The sequence below is a fragment of the Crocodylus siamensis genome, chromosome 5, assembly GCF_052110815.1.
Source record: "Crocodylus siamensis isolate JL-2025a chromosome 5, ASM5211081v1, whole genome shotgun sequence".
NCBI classification, from domain to species: Eukaryota; Metazoa; Chordata; order Crocodylia; family Crocodylidae; genus Crocodylus; species Crocodylus siamensis.
This window is the reverse complement of record NC_143399.1, coordinates 116,209,830-116,229,754: the sequence shown is the minus strand read 5'-3', so window position 1 is coordinate 116,229,754 and position 19,925 is coordinate 116,209,830. Positions and strand designations below refer to the sequence as shown.

The following is a 19,925-nucleotide window of genomic DNA, read 5'->3' as shown; positions in this document are numbered from 1 at the left end:
CCCTGCTACCGGGAAGCAGTGGCTCGTCTTGAAGCCGTTAGGCAAGAACAAATGTATAAAAAGTTAAAGAGTATACTAGAGCGACAAACAGAAATTAAGGTCCTAATGCAGAATTAGGTGAGGCTTTTTGATCCGTTTTAGATAAATGATCATAACTGTTCCTTCTAGCTTTTAAATGTCCCCTTCTATTGACAAATGTCTTTCTTTTTCTGGTGGCATGTTGCTGTGCTTATTGTGAAATTCCATTGTAATCAGGTTCAGCTGTACTAATCCCAGGCATGTAGGGGTCAAGACACTACTAAATAGTACATTCCACTGATATTTCAGTAATGACTCCATTAATTTGCTTTGAATGGATGCTTTCATTTTTAGATAGAAGTTTATAGCAGGTATATCCTGATTTATGGTAATTGTATGGCTAAAATTTGGGGGAGAGGGGAAGGGTGTGGCCATATAGTATACCTCCAGTTCTGATCACTGTCAGAGATGGGATCCTGGATTACACAGGCATTGAACTGAATCCAGTCTGGGAATTTCTAGAGATTATGCCCTTGATTCTGCAACAAGTAGTAGTCCAGTCCATAAACTGGACTTCAGTTTAAGAAATAAAATCCTCTTGATCATTGACATATTTCAGAATCTTGGCACCCTGGGCAGGAAGCAGTGCTGGGCACTTGAGAGCAGATGAGGTGTGCTCAAGGCTTACTTCCTCACCCCAGGGTACAAAGTATAGGCTGCTGCTTCCACCACAGCACAGGTTCCCCAGTGTCTGCATTGTGGGACCCCCTCAAAATTGGTGCCTGGGGCAGGTATCCTACTCAACTACCCCTAGCTATGCTTACTGCTGTTGACCACCAAATAGGTCCCCTTTGTACTGATAGGACCTCCTACATCAGCAAGACTTGTAGACACATGTCTTAGGGAACATGTATAACCCACCTATAGTGTAGGAGGGAACTTTTCAAAATACATGCATTTTGGGAAGGTCAGTGAGACCCTCTTGAGCATGCTTGGTGGGGATATGGTGGTGGGCTGACGTTGGGTGAACAACTGAGGTTTAAGGGAGTAAAGACTGTCCTAGCAACCAAGTTGGAGTAGGTGTGGCAGCTGAGGCCCAAAGGGGAGCATTTTGCGAGTACTTTGTGAAGAGGGGTAGGGTCTGGTTGACTGAAACAAGCTGTCTTTTTGGAAACACTGACTGATCGGCTGAGTGAGCTTTGGCTCCTGCTGCTAAAGGGGTGGCAGATCTGTCCAGCATCCCAGAAATGTAAGGAAGTTGAGAGGCATTTGGATGACTTTTAATTCAGCCAGGAGCATGCATCATGCCCTGAGCACTGGCAGAGAAGAAGAAATAACACAAGTGGGGCTCCAGAGGAGGTCAATTCAATCTGTACTGACAGCAGCTCTCAGACAGTCTGTGTGTTGTGATTTTAAATGTGTTCTTAGTAAGTTTTTATTCATTTTTGTTATCATTTGTTATTGGAGTAAAAAGATTAAATTTGGACTGTTTAAAAATTCATTACTATTCACTGAGAAAAATTTAATACCAAGTACCTTGCACTAGGTGCTGCTGGCTTATATGCATATACTGAACCCAGAGAGGTTGTACACTTAATACTGCATGATCTTTTCAGAAAATGAGCCAAAGGAGTCAAAGCTCACCCACCCCTGATAGGAAAGCTTTTTGCCCTTGGGCTTCCTACCATCTCTGAGCTAAAATAAACTGACAAAAAGCAAACCAACTGACCACTGGTAAAAATGATTTCACTTTATTGATGAGAGAGAAAAAAGAATATACCCAGCTGGATTCCCTGAAACAACATATATTTTTCCATAGGAACATCACATAGTCAGTGCACTTTTTTGAGCACTACACAGAGAGAAGGGATGAGGAAGCAGCTGCTTGCTTTGGCCTATTTTCCTGGCAACCAATGGTTTTTTCTCTAAGTGGCAATGGCTTCTGCTCAGCAGTTTACAGGACTTCTCTCTCACTCATGCCCAATAACGATATAATGCAAGCACAGCTGAGATGTGGATAGCAGCATGGCTGTGTAATAAGTGAATCTATTACTCTGAGGGAGGGCAAAGCAAGGAAAGTAGTGTAGTGGGGATGCTGTATGGATTTCCCAAGGTTTGCGGGACTGGACGTGGATTTCCCAATAGATCCCTAGACCCTCTGCGTTTATAGGTCTCAGTTTCTTTCTCTGTCTATAAAATGTATTAATTCTGCTTTGGGGAGTTGGCAGCACTGTTAAGTACTGCAACCCAGATCTACAAAAGCCTTTAAATAGATGCTTATAGCTAAGGATGCATTTAAGTCTGCCAGAATAGGGATACTTTCCATAATTGGGACCTAGTTGGCATAGGGAGGGCTAGACCCTTTGGGAAATATTTTTTTTCCTTTCTGTGGTTTTTCTAAAAGGAAGAATCATTGGGACCAAGTTGTCCTATTAGACTGTAGAATAGTCTAAGAGAAATAGTGGGAGAAAAAAAAAAGATGAGTAACTAGATAAAAACAAATGTTTTAATCGAATTGAGTTCTATGTCATATTATATTTCAAACTCCCCACTGTAGTATACAGAAGAAAATAGAAGACTATATATTATGCAGTATTTTACACTGATTATCTGACATCTTTTGAGCATTTCAGAAAACTTACCCTAACTTTCCTGATAGAAAAGAAAAAAAAGAAATTTCACTAGATGATGTATTGTCTTTTTCTTGCTCAGCTCACCTACCGTGAGATTGAGACTGGTGTTTGAGAATTATCATTAATTCCTCTCCTATTGCTTGTCAATCAGTAAAGCAGATTCAGAACTTTGTTTTTTTCCACTTGGATCTACTTCTGAAATGTAGTAATAAAGGCACTGCTTTTTTACAGTCAGTTCTGTTGAAAAAGTCAACATCTACCCACTGACAGCCACATCCATGAAACAGCTCTAATAAAATCATTAAAAACACTGAGAAGGCTTTGCTTGTTTTGTTTTCTGTATTTTGGAACGTATTGCTATTCAATTTAGTGCTCTAAACGAACTCATATCATATCCCATTATTGAGGAAAATGACCACCTGCCTCCCCCATATGTTTACTTCAGTTTTAAATACTTCCATTTGAAAGTCTTGAAACTTATTAAAGTGGCAATGATTCCAGTACACTGTGCAGCATGCAAAACAAAAGAGTATTTCAGGAAGTTTTAGTTTCTAATTTGAAAGATTTATTCTCCTTCATAGGTGCTGTTTTATTTTATAATTCTCTAAGTATGGTGTTATTTTATAGATAAACTATTTAGTGGCAGTCACCCACAATCAATTATGCATTTACTTGGCACTTTAATATATATAATGCTTTGCAAGTATTTTAAGTATTTGTTGTGCATCTTGTCATCTGATATTCATTTAAAATAACAGAGCACAACAGTAATCACAAGCATGAAACATAGCCACAAAATAAGTACTAATTGAGGTCTAAATCTGATATTCCCCAGATTTTGGGTGGCCACTTCCAAAGATCCAGCCTGAGTAACAGAGATATGTGAAAGCTATGAACTCTGATGCAATAGAGGTTTAGTACTAAGATTTAGTTCCAGCGCCCTTGTTAATTTCCATATCTTTGTTAAAATATAGTGCAACTGTGAACAAGGACAGTGTGAATCTACTGTATAGATCCTATTGATCTGGTAAAAGACCCATGGGAAACATCATAATCTCTGTCTATGAAACAGTAAGTGAATTACTAATACACATTACATTTCCATTAACCAGAAGTTTTGTTTCTCAATATCTTATGATCCTGACTTTAAACTCTGATGACCAGAGTTTATTATGATTGAATTAGGACTACATTTAATTTCTAGGCAAAAAAAGGCTTAGTCTGTAGATCTTAACCTCAATCAGCTTGTTTCTTAAGACCTAAAGAATATTTGCTTTCTCAACACCCAGCAGAAAAAACAAACGCCACTTCCCTCCTCCTGTACCATGGCTGTACAAGTTCCAAAATGCAGAAATGCAAATGTTATGGGGTACAGGTTGTAGCCATATTGGTCTAAGGACACAGGCAGACAAGGTTCTTTGGGTGAATCAGATTCACCCAAAGAACCTTGTCTGCAAATGCGTGCGTTTCATGCGTCATGACAGGTCATGCAGCAAAGAGAGGCAGATCCACCATCTGTAACCACAAAGCAATGACTTGCTTTGGAGTCCAATGCAGAAGGGCATTCATGTAAAGAATTTCCCCAGAACAGTATTGTTTAAAAGACTTTAAAACAACGTTCTACTGAGGTGCCAAGGGTCCACGGCTTCTGGCTCAGCTCCCAGTGCACTGGAGCCCAATGCCAAACCCTGCCTGCCCCCCAACCCCAGGGGAAGGCGCCTGGGGCTTTCCTCACCTATAGTGCACCCCTGGCAGGGAAGGCAACCAGCTTCAGCACATCGACCTTCCCTCCCATACTGTGCAAGTGTGGGGACTGTGCATGACTGGCAGGCAGCACTGGTGATACAGATGGCCTAGGGAAGGCTGCACACCTCACTGTGATGTTCAACAGTGTTTGGATCAGTGCTCCACCAGGCTTCTGCATCCTGAGCACCCCACCTACTGCTGCATCATGGGGGGGAGTATGGGGGGAGTCTCACATCCCTCCAACATCCCTCACACCCACACTCTGCCTCCACAGCCCCCTACAAACAAATAACCCCACCACACACACCCACATCCTACCACAACTCCACAGACATACCTCACATACTACACAATACCACACACACCACCACACAATTTACAAAACTAAGAATTTATTTTTGAGTTATTATGCAATCACCTCTATATACATTATTCTTGAGTTATTATGCAATCACCTCTACATACACTATGCAAACAAATCATGATCAAATATTTTTTTGTAATAAAATCAAAAATATATTATAGTAGATGTCTGACTTCTAGTGTATGATTTGGGTTTTTTGTCTGGTTCCAAGATGGCACCTCCCCCCCAAAAGAGGATGGGGGCGGTGTGGCAAGGGGAAAGACTTCCAATGGTAAAAGTCAGAGGGTGGCACTTCCAGTCCCAAGATGGTGACAAGACGGCAGGGCAACTGTCAATGGGCAGGGTTACCCATGCGACCCCCGATAGCTCCCCAGTCCCAAAACTTGTTACGTGGCCCTCCACCTGAAATAATTGCCCACCACAGTCTTACATGCTAAAGTAAGGGTGCCTAAGACAAATAGAATTATTCTTTTTGTTAATATATTCCACTCATTCTGAAAATAGAATTTGCCAAGTCTGACAGTTGGCCTATTCCTCTTCCCTCTAATTCAGTGGTAAACCTTCCATTGATTCCATCAGGTATCCAAGTTAAAATGTAATGTTCATGTGTTATGTCAATATATTTTATTGTTCAGTTAATGTTCTTTGGAAGCACAGCATTATTACAAATAGTTTCCCAATAGGGTGCTATGTTATGATTATATATAGAAAATTAGAAAGCTCTACTTTCTGAAAGTGCTTGATGAGAGAGAACAGCATATGTGGAGGAACAAATAAAACCGAATGTTGCTTTATTTGGACTTTTTCTTTATGCTTGAATGCTGACCATGGTGTCAGAAGTGAATTGGCTGCTGCAAGTGTTCAAAATCAGAAACCATGAATATTGAAACCTCCCCACAAAAACAACAAAAAGGAAAAAAAAAAACTGCACAAAGAGAAAATTCCTGATTATGGCAACATACCAGATTCCTGTCCCTGAGCAGATGGACATGAAAAGGGCCTGTTTAGCAACTGGAAATTCCTTAGATCACAATAGGGAAACTACAAAATTGCAACAGTACTGCATCAAAGAAAAAAAAAAAGAGAAAAAATAAAAGCAGGCAGACTATTAGCAGTAATGGGAAAAGGCTGCCACATGTACCAACAGCTTCTGGATATGCTAGCAGCAGGCTGAGATGACCCATGACAAATCCTAGGAGCATTCCAAAAGTTTTTTTTCATCTCACAAAACAATGTCATCTGTGACAGGTAGCTTTTCAACATTTTTTAATCAAGAATATGGAGAAACAGTGAATCAGTGTATTGGCAAACTGCACAAACTGTCTGACTCATCTTCAAAGCAGCAGTAATTTGTGATAGAGTAATAATATGGATGAAAGATGTGGGAACTTAAATGAGGATGCTCTGAAAACCTGCGCTAACTCTATGCATACCTATTGCTCTTGGTAAAAGTAGTGAATAATTCTATGTCCAAATGTTGAACACAACTCACATAATTTACTCAATAGCACTAGAAAAATATGCGCATCCAAGGAAAGGTCTAGCAAAATTCGTGATGAAAAAAATGCACAAATGAGGAAATAACTGATATTCAGAGGAAGCCCAGTAAGTACTAGGAAGAATAAGAAACCCAAATAAAATAATGAAAAATGCCCTGTGCTCATGTACATTTATTATGTCAAGAGAAAACATGTCAAAACTCATGGCTAGAAAATGGTATTTAGAGTTTTGCTTTTGGGAATTGGTTTGCAGGTAAAGTAGTTATGCATTAGAACAATGGTACAGGGCAACAGCAAGAGTTAATTGATTTCTAAACCTGTTTGTGACAAAGTTTCTTCAAGGCCCACTGTGTCTGACACAGGCAAGCAGCAAAGGTCTAGACATACAGGCTGTGAAAGTGAAGACATGTACCACAGTGTTCTATAACATGAAATAAGGGACTCTGCAGCATTGGTTTCAAGTCACAGTGCCCAGCTGCAGAGCCCTTGGGATTTCCAGTTTTGCATTACAGACCAAATTAGAATGTTTTGAGGAGAAGACCAGGAAATCCCAAATTAGAATGTGTGCATGTGACAGGCTTGTAAAACAAAGGAATGTGTTGACAGAACAGAACATGGAAAGTAGGACTACCACAGAGACACTAATCAACAATGCCCACAGATGACGAGTCATCAGATGGAAAAAAGGATATGAAAGGAGGGATTTCAGAGTAGTAAAAGGTCCCTGAGAGGGGAACCCAAGGCCACCATGGACAGAAGCCACACCACCAGTGCATCTCACCCACTCCACTGGGAGGGAGGCCTTGCCCTCCAACCTCCAGGCTGCTGACATCTGACATTCAAAAGAACCTCAATGTGAAGCTCATGTACTGGCCAGATGAATCTTGAATCTGTGAACTGTGGGACTGGTAGATGTAGAACTGTTTGCATTACTCTTATCTGCTTTCACTGTGTATCAATAAAATGTGCCAGGAGGGTGTGAATCCTCCTGGCACAAGGTATCTGGGTCTTAAATCCAGTGCCAACAATAACTTGTAGATAAGAAAGTACAGAAGTATTAAGGGAATGACTCATTAGGATCAGCATCTAAACTTACATGACTAGAGGGGGACATAATTCTAAGAAATAGTTTTTTGGTTAAAAAATGCCTATTTGTCAAAACTGAAAACCTGTTATGGAAACAAGTCAATTTTAACACATTTTTCAATTTAAAAAACTGAAAAAGTGTAGAAGTTCTTGACATAGTTTATTTTGATGCATTTCAAGACAGAATTTGGAGAGTTTTGTTTTAAAAAGTTATTTAAAAATGTGATCCAATTATTCCATTAAAATAGTCAAACTTGAAAACAGAATGTTTCAAAGTTGATTTGAATTGTTGATTCAAACTTTAACAGGTTAAAAATTTTATTTTGGTTCATGAACAATTGAGACTCTTCAACTCTTCATCTTGATCCAGTATGTGGAAAAGTTCTCTTTCCAGCTCTATATAGGACATCCATGCAGTACAGACCAGCACAAACAAATGGTTTACAAAACTCAGATTCACATCAGATAGAAACATGAGAGCAGTACACAAACAAACAGGAAATTTAATGCCAAACAGACTGAAGAACATCACTGAATGTTGTAGGCTACAAAGGCATCCTCAACATTATGTAAGGGAGAAAAACAAATTGCAACCAAGCAAGTCAAATTTAAATTTTACAATGATGTGATCATAATACCATCAGAATAATTTGAGCTACAAGCAGAATACTAAAGAGGAGAATATAGACTTAAGTTTCAGGTAGTACAGCTGGAGCAGACACTACGTTAATCTACAACAAGTAAATGCATTAACTAATCAAGGGGATATTAAACCTTGAACAAATTACACACACACACACACACACACACAAAATCCCAGCAGAAGAACTTAAAACACATGTAACAAAAGGTACTCAAAGATTATCTGGAAGTTTTTGATGGGTATTTGCTACATTATATTGGGAAACATAAAATGAATCACTCAGTCCACTGCCTGCCTTACAGGATATTCATTATATTAAAGTGAAAAGAAAAAAACAACCAGGCAAGTGAAAATAGGTATGACTGATTAAAGTCACTAAGCCCACAATATGGGTAAGCATCATGAAGCCTATGGGAATCATAGATTTCATAGACATCAGGGATGGAAAAGACCTTGGGAGATCATTGAGTACAGCCCCCTGACCCAAGGGCAGGAAGTCAGCTAGGGTCAAACGATCCCAGATTGATAAGCATCCAAACGCTTCTTAAAAGAGTCCAGAATAGGTGCTTGCACCACATCTGGAGGGAACCTATTCCAGGCCTTGGGGGCTCAGACAGTAAAGAAGTTTTTCCTTATGTCCAGTCTAAAATGGTCTTGGAGGAGTTTGTGACCATTGGACCTTGTCATCTCCTGTCATCCCTTAGGGCGCTCTGGTGAACAGACATTTCCCCAGTTCCTGATGCACACCTCTAATGTATTTATAAGCTGTAACCAAGTTACCCCTGAGCCTGTGCTTCTCCAGGCTGAAGAGTCCCATGGCTCTCAGCCTCTCTTCACAAGGCCTATTCTCCAACCATATGCATGGCTGTCCTCTGGACTCTCTTAAGCTTCTCCATATCCTTCCTGAATTGTGGAGTCCAGAATTGGATATAGTACTCCAGCTGCAGCCTCACCAAGGCTGAGTATAGTGGGAGAATGACATCCTGAAATTTGCTTGAGAAGCATTTATGGATGTAAGCCAGAGTTTAGTTTGCTTTACCAGCTGGAATATCACATTGGTGGCTCATGTTCATCTTGTGGTTAATCATGACCTCTAAGTCTCTTTCAGCCTTGGTGCTAGTGAGTATAGCACTGCCGAACCTATAAACATGCTATAGGGGTTTTTTCCCCCACAAGGTGGAGTACTGTACATTTGTTGGTATTGAATGTCATCAGGTTTGTATCTTCCCACTTTTTCAACTTATCCAAGTCAGCCTGGATCACCAGCCTACCCTCAGGTGTGGATACTCTACCCCAAAGTTTGGCATCATCAGCAAACTTTGCCAGTCCACTTCTGACATCAGTATCCACATTGTTGATAAAGACGTTAAAGAGAACAGGCCCAAGGATGGAGTCTTGGGGGACACCACTGGTCACAAAGCACGTGATGATTCACTTCTATCGACCGCCACTCTGAGTCTGGTCTCAGAGACAATTCCCCAGCTATCAGACTGTGATGTAGCTGAGGCCACAATTGGCCATTTTTTCCAAGAGGAGATCATGGGACATCAGATCAAAGGCTTTTTTAAAATCCAGATACATGACGTCAATCTCTTCTCCCTTGTCCAGGTGATATGTCACCTAGTCATAGGAGGAGATGAGATTGGTCAGGCAAGACTTACCCACAACAAACCTGTGCTGGCTATCCCTCAAGATGCTGCCATCAGCCAGTTTGTCAAGAAGAGTCTCTGATAATTTTTTCCAGAATCTTAGTGGGGATTGAGGTCAAGCTGATTGACCTATAGTTCCCTGGATCCACTTTCCTCCCTTTCTTTGAGATGGGCACCACACTGACCTTCTTCCAAATCTTCAGGTACTTCACCTGAGCACCAGGAGTTTTGAAAATCTTGGCCAGTGGTTGGGCTATGACTCCTGCCAGCTCCTTAAGTACTCTGTAATCTGTACAGGACCAGCTGACTTCAAGGTGTCCAGCCTTTCAAGGTGTTTCTTTACAAGGTCTACACCAATGATGGGTATAAATTAACCCTCACCCTGGCTGTCCCACATCTTGCTAGGCAGGGCGGTCCCTTTGGATTGGTGAAAAAATGATGCAAAGTACTCATTAAGCAGATTAGCTTTTTCCTGGGTGCTGGCTGTCAGTTGTTCCATTTGGTTTAGCAGGGGTCCAATGTTACCCTTGCTTTTCTTCCGACTCCCACATATCTGAAAAAGGACTTTTTATTGTCTTTGATATGTGTAGCCAGGTGGAGTTTGGTTGCAGCCTTGGGTTTCCTGTTCGCTCTCTAGAGGTACGGACCAGTGCAGAGTAATCCTCCTTTGTGGTGATTCCTTATCTTCATAAGCCTCTCTTCTTTGGTGTAGGAGGTTCAACAGTTCCCTGATGAGCCAAGGGGGGTGCTGTGCCCTTTTGCTAGCTTTCCTGCAAGATGAGATGGACATCCCTTGTACTTCCAGGATCACTCCCTTAAGGAGCGACTACTTCTCTTGGACTCCTCTCCCTGTCAAGTCATGGCCCCTTAGGACCTCGACCACAAGCCTCCTGAGCTTATCGAAGTCAGCTTTCCTAAAGTTGAGGCCTTCTGCATTACTGACTGACTTGCCAGCTTTGCGATGGATAGTAAACATGATCAGCTCATGGTCACTGTCTCCCAGCTTTTCTTTGATCTTTAGGTTACTGACTAGATCATCCCCTTTATCCAGTGCCAGGTCCAGCAGTGCTTTATCTCGTGTTGGTCCATGGACTTCTTGGGTCAGGTAGAGTTCACCCACACACGTGAGGAAGCTTTTCAACTGTTCAGATTTGGCTGAATGCTCTTCCCATGAGATGTCCTGGGAGACTTCAACTACCCAGACAACCATGAATCGAGAGCGTGTAGCCTCAGCCAATTTCCCAGTGAATTCCTAATTGAGCTCTTATGCCTGGTTAGGGGGTTTGTAGTAGATTCCTACCATTGTGTCCCCTGTGCCACATTCCCCATGTATTTTAACCCAGAGGGTCTCTAGTCGCCCTCCCTTTTGGTGCCCATGTCATCTTGCAGGGATGTGTAGCTATCCTTGAAATAGAGAGCTATACCCCCAACCCTTTCATCTGCATGATCTCTCCTGTACAAGGTATAGCTGTCTATACCAGTGGTCCAGCCCTAGGTGGAGTCCCATCAGGTCTCCATGATTCCTATGAGATTGTAGTCATTCTTGTTTAGTAGGAGGACCAGTTCCTCCTGTTTGTTCCCCAAGTTCCTGGCACTGGTGTACAGACACATAAGCATCCCATTAGGGGCCCTAGACTTCCTTACATTCCTGGGAGGACACTATTCCAGGGCTGAGGTAGGAGTGGAATCCCTTGGGTGCCCTAACCTGTTGGTGTTGTAGGTATTGCCTAGCAGGCTTGCTTTGGTGGTTGTCCACCCATCCCCCGGCAGGCTTAGTCAAGCAGGTCAGCCATTCTGGCTGAGAAGAGCTTCCTTCCCAGTGAAGTGAGGTGGAGGCTCTCTCTTCCCAGAAGATCACTGCCTCTCTCAAAGAGCAGACAGTAATCACAGAAGCCAAAGCCTTCACAATGGCACCAGCACCAGACTACCTCAATCTGTCTCTCCCTCCTCAGCCCATGGGGGGATTTTTACCTGCTTTTGGGACTTTAAGAAGTTCCTGGAAGCTCCCCCTGCCTGGTCTTCTCACATTAGTGGATGGGGGAAAACATGGGGGTTTGGGAATGGTGGATGCAGTCATCCCTGCAGAACAGGCTGTTGCTTCCGCACCCCTCTTGGCCAATCCTGAATCTGCCCCTGGGTGTCCCCACTGCAGCTCTGGAAATGTGAGTTTGAGCTGTACTCTGCCAAAGGCACTCCAAAGTGTAAATGTGAACCTGGACATTTGGGTTAAGGAGTTGAAGGGGAATGAATATAATGCTAACCTTCCCACCTTATGTACTGCTGCCTGCAGAAAATGGTTTGCTTTAATCACACCAGGCCAAAGGGCTATTAGGGATGGGCAGGCAATTAACCATTGCTGTTTAGACTTTGGGAAGTAGATGAGGTGCCAGATGCATTTATAGTAGCCATCATAAGCAAAACAGTGAAACATTACAACAAACACTATAACCCAAACTGCATAGCTTTGAACAACGGAGTTCTATTTACTTGAAGTTCAATTTACCTGGAAATAGGAATTCAATTATATCACATCATGACCATGCCATAGTTAGCCCAACAGTGAAGCTGAATCAGCAGTTAAAAGCACTAAGATTTTATTATACATCTATAATAATAGTCTGGTACTTCCCTTAGAAGATACTAATAATGGTCTGGTACAATGCTTCGTGTGTCCATACCTCTTGTACAGGTTGCCAGTAACCCTCGTATTATTCCAGCTGGCACTTCTGGAAGGAACAGACAAAAAAGAGACAGGCTCAAAGGGTAGAACCTATTATGATTAATTATCTAAAAACCTCCCAAAACTTGAAGGCACTGTCAATGTCTTCAGAAGAAATTATGCACTAGCAAACAAGTTACATATGTTGAAGAGATCAATCCTTGTTCATGTAACATAGCAGTGGATATATTTCACTGAGGCTGGAAATTCATTTATCCACCACAACTAAAGCAAAAACTCAATCCTGGAGCGAGGTGAAATATGAACTCTGCTACAACTTGGTCGTCAAGCTATGAGGGGAAAAATGAGAGGCCAACCATTGACTAGTAGATATCTGAAGAAACTCTCATAAACATTCCACCACTGCAAGAATCAAGTGCAAGGCAGTCTTCTTTTATTTATCATGAAAGATGATACTTCAGTAGCAAATGATCTGCAAAGTCTACACTTCTATAAAGGCATAAAAGGATAGCCCTCCTCAACCCAGGGGAAAATGCTTTAATAAAAAAAGTGTACACACTTTAACTGTGAAATAATTACATAGACTTGGAAGGTTATAATGAAAATCTAGGTATGTAAACAGGTTACATTATTGTCTTTCAAATAGGAAGATTAACGTGAACAAAGTCCATGACTTGATAAATAACTTCTCAGTAAGGTGATAAGGTAGAATGATCATGTACATGAACCTAGAAAAACAGTTTTCAATAGGTGCTTGGTGAGCTTCAATACCATATGTAAAGGAAGGGGTAGTGTAAAAGTTGCACTGTTCTGGTGTTTAGGCTTTAACACTGAACATAGCTCAGTCTAATATTTCTGTTTATTGAGTAGGCTGTTTGCCCCTTGAATGACCTATTCAATGCAGACTCAGGCCTAAAACTGCTCCTATGGATAGCAGTCATAGGACCGAGCCCTTAAACAACAACTAATTAGTTTTACATCAACATCCAACTATACAGGATGCAGATTTCTATGGTGATTGCTGAAATCAGAAGCTTTTGTATCAGCTACCTGCAATGCTTTGTGAATGCTGCCAAACCTCAACTCTGAAGGGGCGTTCAGAAAATAGTACCTAAGTGAGCCATCATTTCCCAACAGAAACTCATTTTCCAATTAGAAGTCAGAGCAAGTATTCTATTACCCTGAAACATCATCCCAACAAAAAGTTCACTGTAAATCTAAAGATCTATACAGAGGGTAGGAACAATAGAAGTGGGGCAAGGGTGGAAAGGCACAATCATGCCCTGTTAAAAAGTAATAAAAAGTAGCAGTTGAAAACCCTGTTTAAATGGTGATAAGGGCTGAGATGTACATTTGATAATAGCCCCAAATATTCTTTTCATGTGTGATATTTAAAATGTGATAAAGGAGAATGATATAGAAAGGAAAGAGCCGATTTCTCAGAAAGTCTGTTCTTTCTGCTCTTAAGTCCTTAGCTTTAAATCCTTGTAGCATTTGCACTTTCAGGAACAGAGAAATGTAAACATAAAAGACTAAAATAAAGACACATAAAAGCTGATAGACTATGTTATCGCTTCATACCTTTCATTAGTTTTAGGCTTTCCCAGGGCATCGCTTGTGGAGGAGTTAACAGAAGCAGCTGAATCAGTTGATATGCAGTACAGGAGTTCCTGAAAACTGCTTTTTGCTAACAGTGATCCAAATCCTGAAGGTCTTGCTCAGGCAACTTCTACTGATGTTAATGGAAAAATTGCTTCCCTGTCTACTTACGGAGTCAGCTTAGAGATATCAGGGCTCTGTCATTGCTTTTCATCACGCTCCTCTTTCAGGGAACATATGGAGTTTGACAAACCCAGCATTCACAGACTGTACATCTCTGGAATGCACAATTCTTCCCAGAACTCAGAGGCAGAAGTACAGAATTTGCCTATCTCCCTTCAGAAATATGGCATATATAATCACTTTGTATGGCCGGTCAGGGCTGTGAGATCCTCCCAGAAAAATTTGGAAGAGTTTGCCCCCCGTCATAGCCATTCTATATAGGTTGGGATGGCTACATTAACAAGGAGCACTACCTGAATTCAAGAGAGTACAGGGGTTAAATGGAAAGCGTAAAATCATATTTTCTTACACCATCACACATCTGTGGTGTTGGGAATGCTACATTTTGGCCCAAAACAGTAAGAAATGCTGCTGCCATTCTGTGGAAGCTGAGTCAAGGTTTTGGGAGACATTTTCCATTAGAGTAGCAATCTGAAACAAGCAATTAATTATTTTTCTTTTAGCATAACTTTTTTTTTTTTTTTTTTAATGTTTACATCTAGTTCTTGAAGAAAGGTGGTAAATTAAATAGCATCAGCAGTCTTTCTGGAATCTCAGCCTGAAATCAAAGCTTGGTTCTCAAGGAACAAGTCTGACCCAGAAATTGATTATAATTATAAATATTAAGGCAAAGAGAAAAATCCTTTTACTCCTTGTAGCAGCTCAAAGAAGAAATGACTGAGCAATATTTCCTCAAATATGAAACAGTGTCTCTGTGCCAAGAACCAAGCCAAAACAATATGAAAACAGAGCTTAATTAGTGCCATATGATGAGTGCTACCATAATATTACAATTCAATTTCTCCTTGGATATAAATGTGCTTTAAAAGTGAATAATCAGTATGTGATAAGTATAATCAAATACTGAGTACTGCTACATTCCTGTGAGATAAGGAAGTAGCACCATGGACAGTACCCCCATGGCTAAAAAGGAAATGTGATAAAATTGGGGCTGACCAAACTCAGAAAAAGTTTACCGTTTAAACCAATACTATTTCTAACTCATTGGTTTGGGTCAAAGGCTTTGCTACATCAGTGAAAATATGAGTACTAGGCATCATAGTCAGTATGGCTGGTAACACAATCATACATGTGAGCAGAGACTTAAAAAGACTAAGAAGGAAAAAGCCCCTCAGTATGAAATGCAACATGAAATCTCTTATTCCAACTGACTGATTTTTCCCATAGCACTAGCCTAGCGTAACAGCCTGGGTCAGAACTACTTCTGTATTTGTTGACCTATGTCACCAATAATATCAGCAAACCTCCACATGCAGTGGCAACTGATCAATCAAAGCTCAAGGTTTTAAAATGTAAAAATACCCCATAATGATGTGCACTAACTTTTCCTTTATCATTCTTCTCCAGGCCTCCCATGTATTTCCTTCCAACCCCTGCCTGCTTCCCTTATCTCCATTCTTTTCCTTCTCAGCCAGGCTTAGCCCTTTTTTCCCTGCCCTTTGCAATAAGAGGATTTTCTTTTTCATTCCTTTAATTTCAGATAAATGGTGAATTGGGAGTAGCATGCTACCCCTGGTTCAGCTGTCTTGCTAGAAGCTCAGTGGGGGACTTAGGCTGACTTACCCCATGAGACATATAATATATAAGTGCTGTCAGAAGGGGAAGGGAGTGGGGGAAAAATGCAATTTTAAGAAGTGAAATTTGCCACCAGGATATAGTGTAAAGTGGAGCTTGAGACAGTTTGGCTGTAGAGCCCTTTGACAACACAGTTTCCATGGAGGTTAAATTTTATGAAAGGCTTGTCAAGATGCAGAATAATTCATAGATGTAGGGCTTCATAAAGCAAAGAGGAGAAAGTACAATAAAGCTTGATATTATACATAGCTAATCTTCTAACCCTAATATATCCCTTCAAGATATGGGTCAGGCCATTACATTTCCACTTCCTATGCAGTTGCAGCACTGGAATTTTGGCCTCAGGTCCAATGTTACATCAACTTATGGGGACTGCTGTGATATACAGTCTGTCATGACATGCTTTTTAAATTTAAACTCTAAGAATGGGAATTTCAAAACCATTCTTTAGGCTAATGCTATTTTCATGGATGCTGAAGATAACTCCCCAACTGCCAAATTTCAAACCAATGTTATTTGCAAAATTCTACCTTTATGACTTTCCCACTTTTTATAATACTAGCCAATTCTGTAGTATGGAATTTTGCATTTACAGTGTGACAGAATGTGGTTACCAATTTAAAAAATAGACTGGCAAAATGTAGAACAAAACTGTTCCTATATGAAAGAGATTTGACATCTGCTGTTAACATATATAGATAATAGACATGAAAAAATCATTATTGTGCCTTAAGGGTATGGTTAATTTTGGTAAAACAGGCAAAAAAAATGTTTATTTACTCCTTAATTTTAAAAATATTTTGAAAAAAAGCAGCGAGGACCTTTAAGGAGTATGTTAAAGCTAGACATTTCTACCATACTTGCCCAACCTATTTCTACTTACTATATAACCCAGAAAAGGTTAAAAATATAGTGTTTTATTTAAAAAGTGTAGAAGTCAAAGTGTTTTTTTTAAACTTTTCTTAATGGTGTTTTTTTAGAGTAAGAGATACTGTTAAATGACTTAAACTTTTAGATAGTATTTTGCACTTGTAGAATTCAAAGCCTTTTTGAGTTAAATCTCATTATCTTCATTCATGGTTGTGGAAACTGAGGTACAGAGCAGGGAAATTATTTGTTTTATTTTACAGAGGAAATTAGTGTCTAACCTATAGCTTGTGGGCACCATGTTCCTTATAAGAGCCTTAATTGTTTCTTGTAGCCACTAGAAATTAAAGATAGTTAAATGCTGAGATTGACAGCCCAGTATTGCTTGGACCAATTACAGTTGATGACCACTGGTCTCCAGACTTTTCTCTTCTACCTCTACAGGTTCCAATGGGGCTGCTTAATCAGAGACCTGTTTTAATTAGCAATATCTCAGGATCCAGCATACACTCCATGACCTACTCATAATCACCAAGTCAATGATGGGAGGCATACTGAAATATTCAGAATTCATTCAGCACCAGATTTTCTGAACCTGTAAAACTGTCCTTGCTCAGTTGCTATAAAGCCTGTAGCGACTTTGTAGAAACTGCTAGGATCTACCCAGGTGACTCCTCCTCTTACATTTGTCAAGAACGTAATTAGAATCAGATTCTGTGTGGTTTGCGTCTTTCCTAAATCCTGGCCAAAAAAGGATGACACCACTTCTCTTGCACCAGTTCCTACTGTCTATTTCTTGCAACTATATTAGGCAAATAAAAAAAAATTGTATCCAATACAAGTAGAACTGCCGTCTTGGAAGATGATCAAAAGGGATAGAGTCCTGCTACTGAGGGGAAACCTACATTCCTGTTGTTGAATGCTAACCCTATTTTGCCTGTTTGAAGGTGTTTATTTTGAAGACACCTTTTTTTTCTGTATTGCCAATGATATTTCTGCTTCTGCTTCCCCTGCTGCTTCTTTTTTTGTGCAGCTGCTCCAAAAGAACAGGGTAGACCTCAGAAGACAGCTGCACTAAGGCCACAGGTCCAGTTTTCTGGTGTTGTAACTTTGTGTAGCTCTACTGAAATTAATGGAGCTCAGCAGTATAACGAAGGGGAAGTTACTGGGGCACCAGCCTGGACACCGACCCTGGGGGGAGGAAGATGCAAAAATAGCAAGACCTAGGCTGCCAGCCCAGCTATTGCCACACCACTAGCAGTTCAGTCCTGCTGTCCAGGGTACTCAAGTGCCCAGTTCTGTCTCCGATGAAACTACCTCAGTTTATACCAGTTGAGGATCTGGCCCACCATATACTAAATGTAATGTGGACTAGAGAAAAGTGAACTATAGAGACATCAGCAATAAATGTGTAATATAAAAGTTAGAGGGCAGCTGGCCTTAGGACAAGGACATGCATCCCTGGATGGTGTGCTCAGTAAATATTATGAAGAATAAAGTGTGCAGCAAAATAAATGTCAGGCAGACGTATGCAGGTTGTTGCCTAACATTGGAATCAACTAAGGGAAGTCAAAGCAAGAGACTCCTGTCTGATCCCTGGTTTGTCAAGAGGGATTCAACAAGCCCAGGTGGTTTACACTAATATACATCAGAGTAAGACTTGAAAAGTAGTCTAGCCAAAACAAGGAAATCAAAGCAAGAGGGCAGTTGCCCTTAAGACAAGGACACTCACAAAGGGATAGTCTAAGTGTGATGAAAAATAAAGCTGGTACATACTTCAGAGACAGAGAAAGGCAGAGTAGTTTCTGTATAGGCAGTACAAGGAATTGTCTGATGATTATCAATGCAGGACTGAGACAGGAGAGCTGGATTTTATTCTGAATCCTGCAACAGGCCACTGGACAAGTCATTTGATATTTCTGGGCCTCACCATGCTTATTCCACTTATTTCCAGTAAGAGGCAATAATATTTAACTAATTTGATGTTTTGAGATCACTGGGTAAAAAGCATTTAAAGCAAGATATTAATTAATGATTTGTCCACTATTTCCTCACACAGGCAAGACAGCAACATGTAACAATGTTCCAGCAAGGACCACAAGCAGATGGCATGTTATATAAAGGTGATGAAAAAAAATACACTGCAAAATTAATAAATAGCCAGTAGTCCATGTTATTTTTTTGGTTAAAAAACACACAAAGACCTACCTGAGCTCACACTTTTTTTTCAACTGACCTACAGAAAGAAATGTAACTGGAGCCCTAAAGAATTCGTTCACAATGGCTTTTGGTGAACTTGAATCAATACCACATAACAAATATGACCAGTCACAGTCAGTCTAGCTCAAAAATATGCTGAATGAGAGTTGATACGACCACATCTGGGTAAATAATGGTTTTTTCCAGCTTAGTGGCTAAGCCATGACTCAAGACTTTGGCTCAAGCTGAACTGAAATAGAATCTCTGTAGTGAATGCTTCCCCTTGCAGCTCCCCCCCACCCCCCACTTTTTTAATTACAGGGTATAAGTTGAAAAAAGAAAGGAAGGCATTTTATTTGGGGCCACCTTGTTCAGCTCAATTTGAAATTATTGGCAAAACACAAAGTGAAAAAGTTCATTTTGAAAATGCCAAAACAAAATACATCTCTTTCTTTAAAAAAAAATCCCCCCATTTTTGCGACTGACTCTAGTCACCACATATGATCAAAATTCAAGAATAATTTTGATTCCTCTGAAACACCATACTTGGTATATTTATTATTTTTGTCAAAACATATTCTGACAAGCACTAGCCAAAACTTCTGGAAACATCTTAATACCAAGAATTTTTTTAAATACCAAGAACTATTTATTTTCCCTAGCTCTTCTAATTTTTTCTTAGTATCTCTTATATTTGCAAAACAACAACTCAAAACAGATTTCTATGCAAAGATGCTTGTATACATGATTAACTGAGCTCTGAAAGGAATGCAACAGAGCATTAAAGAATCTAGAAACTGTCCATGCTGACCTCCAGGATACCAGCTATAAAAGGAAATGCATGAGGAAGCAGAAATTGTCCATTACCAAATATTTTTAAAGAAGTCACAAAGATATTAACCACTATGACTTCCTCAATACTCATAGTGCTCTGTCTAGCTTCTAGTAGTTAGACAATTTTGGTGTCTATGCAGCTTGTCATAACCTCCTTGTAACTTGTCAGGTCACCTAGCAATTTTTGCAAGCCTTAAATTCACTTTAAAAAAAAAGAAACCCATGTATTTGAATAAAACAAGGAATACTCAGCAGCTGCAGATGAGTATATGACCTTTGAACAACACAGT

At 40.3% G+C, this 19,925-nt stretch overlaps 1 long non-coding RNA gene across 2 annotated transcripts in view; it reads right to left on the bottom strand.

Annotated features, from left to right (window-relative positions):
- LOC149864466 (uncharacterized) overlaps positions 1-19,925 on the bottom strand; it is a 74,242-nt gene that overhangs the window by 29,167 nt on the left and 25,150 nt on the right. For both annotated transcript variants that reach the window (XR_016442529.1, XR_016442530.1), the window contains one exon: positions 12,317-12,364. This is a non-coding gene — a long non-coding RNA (uncharacterized LOC149864466). The remainder of the gene's footprint in view (positions 1-12,316; positions 12,365-19,925) is intronic.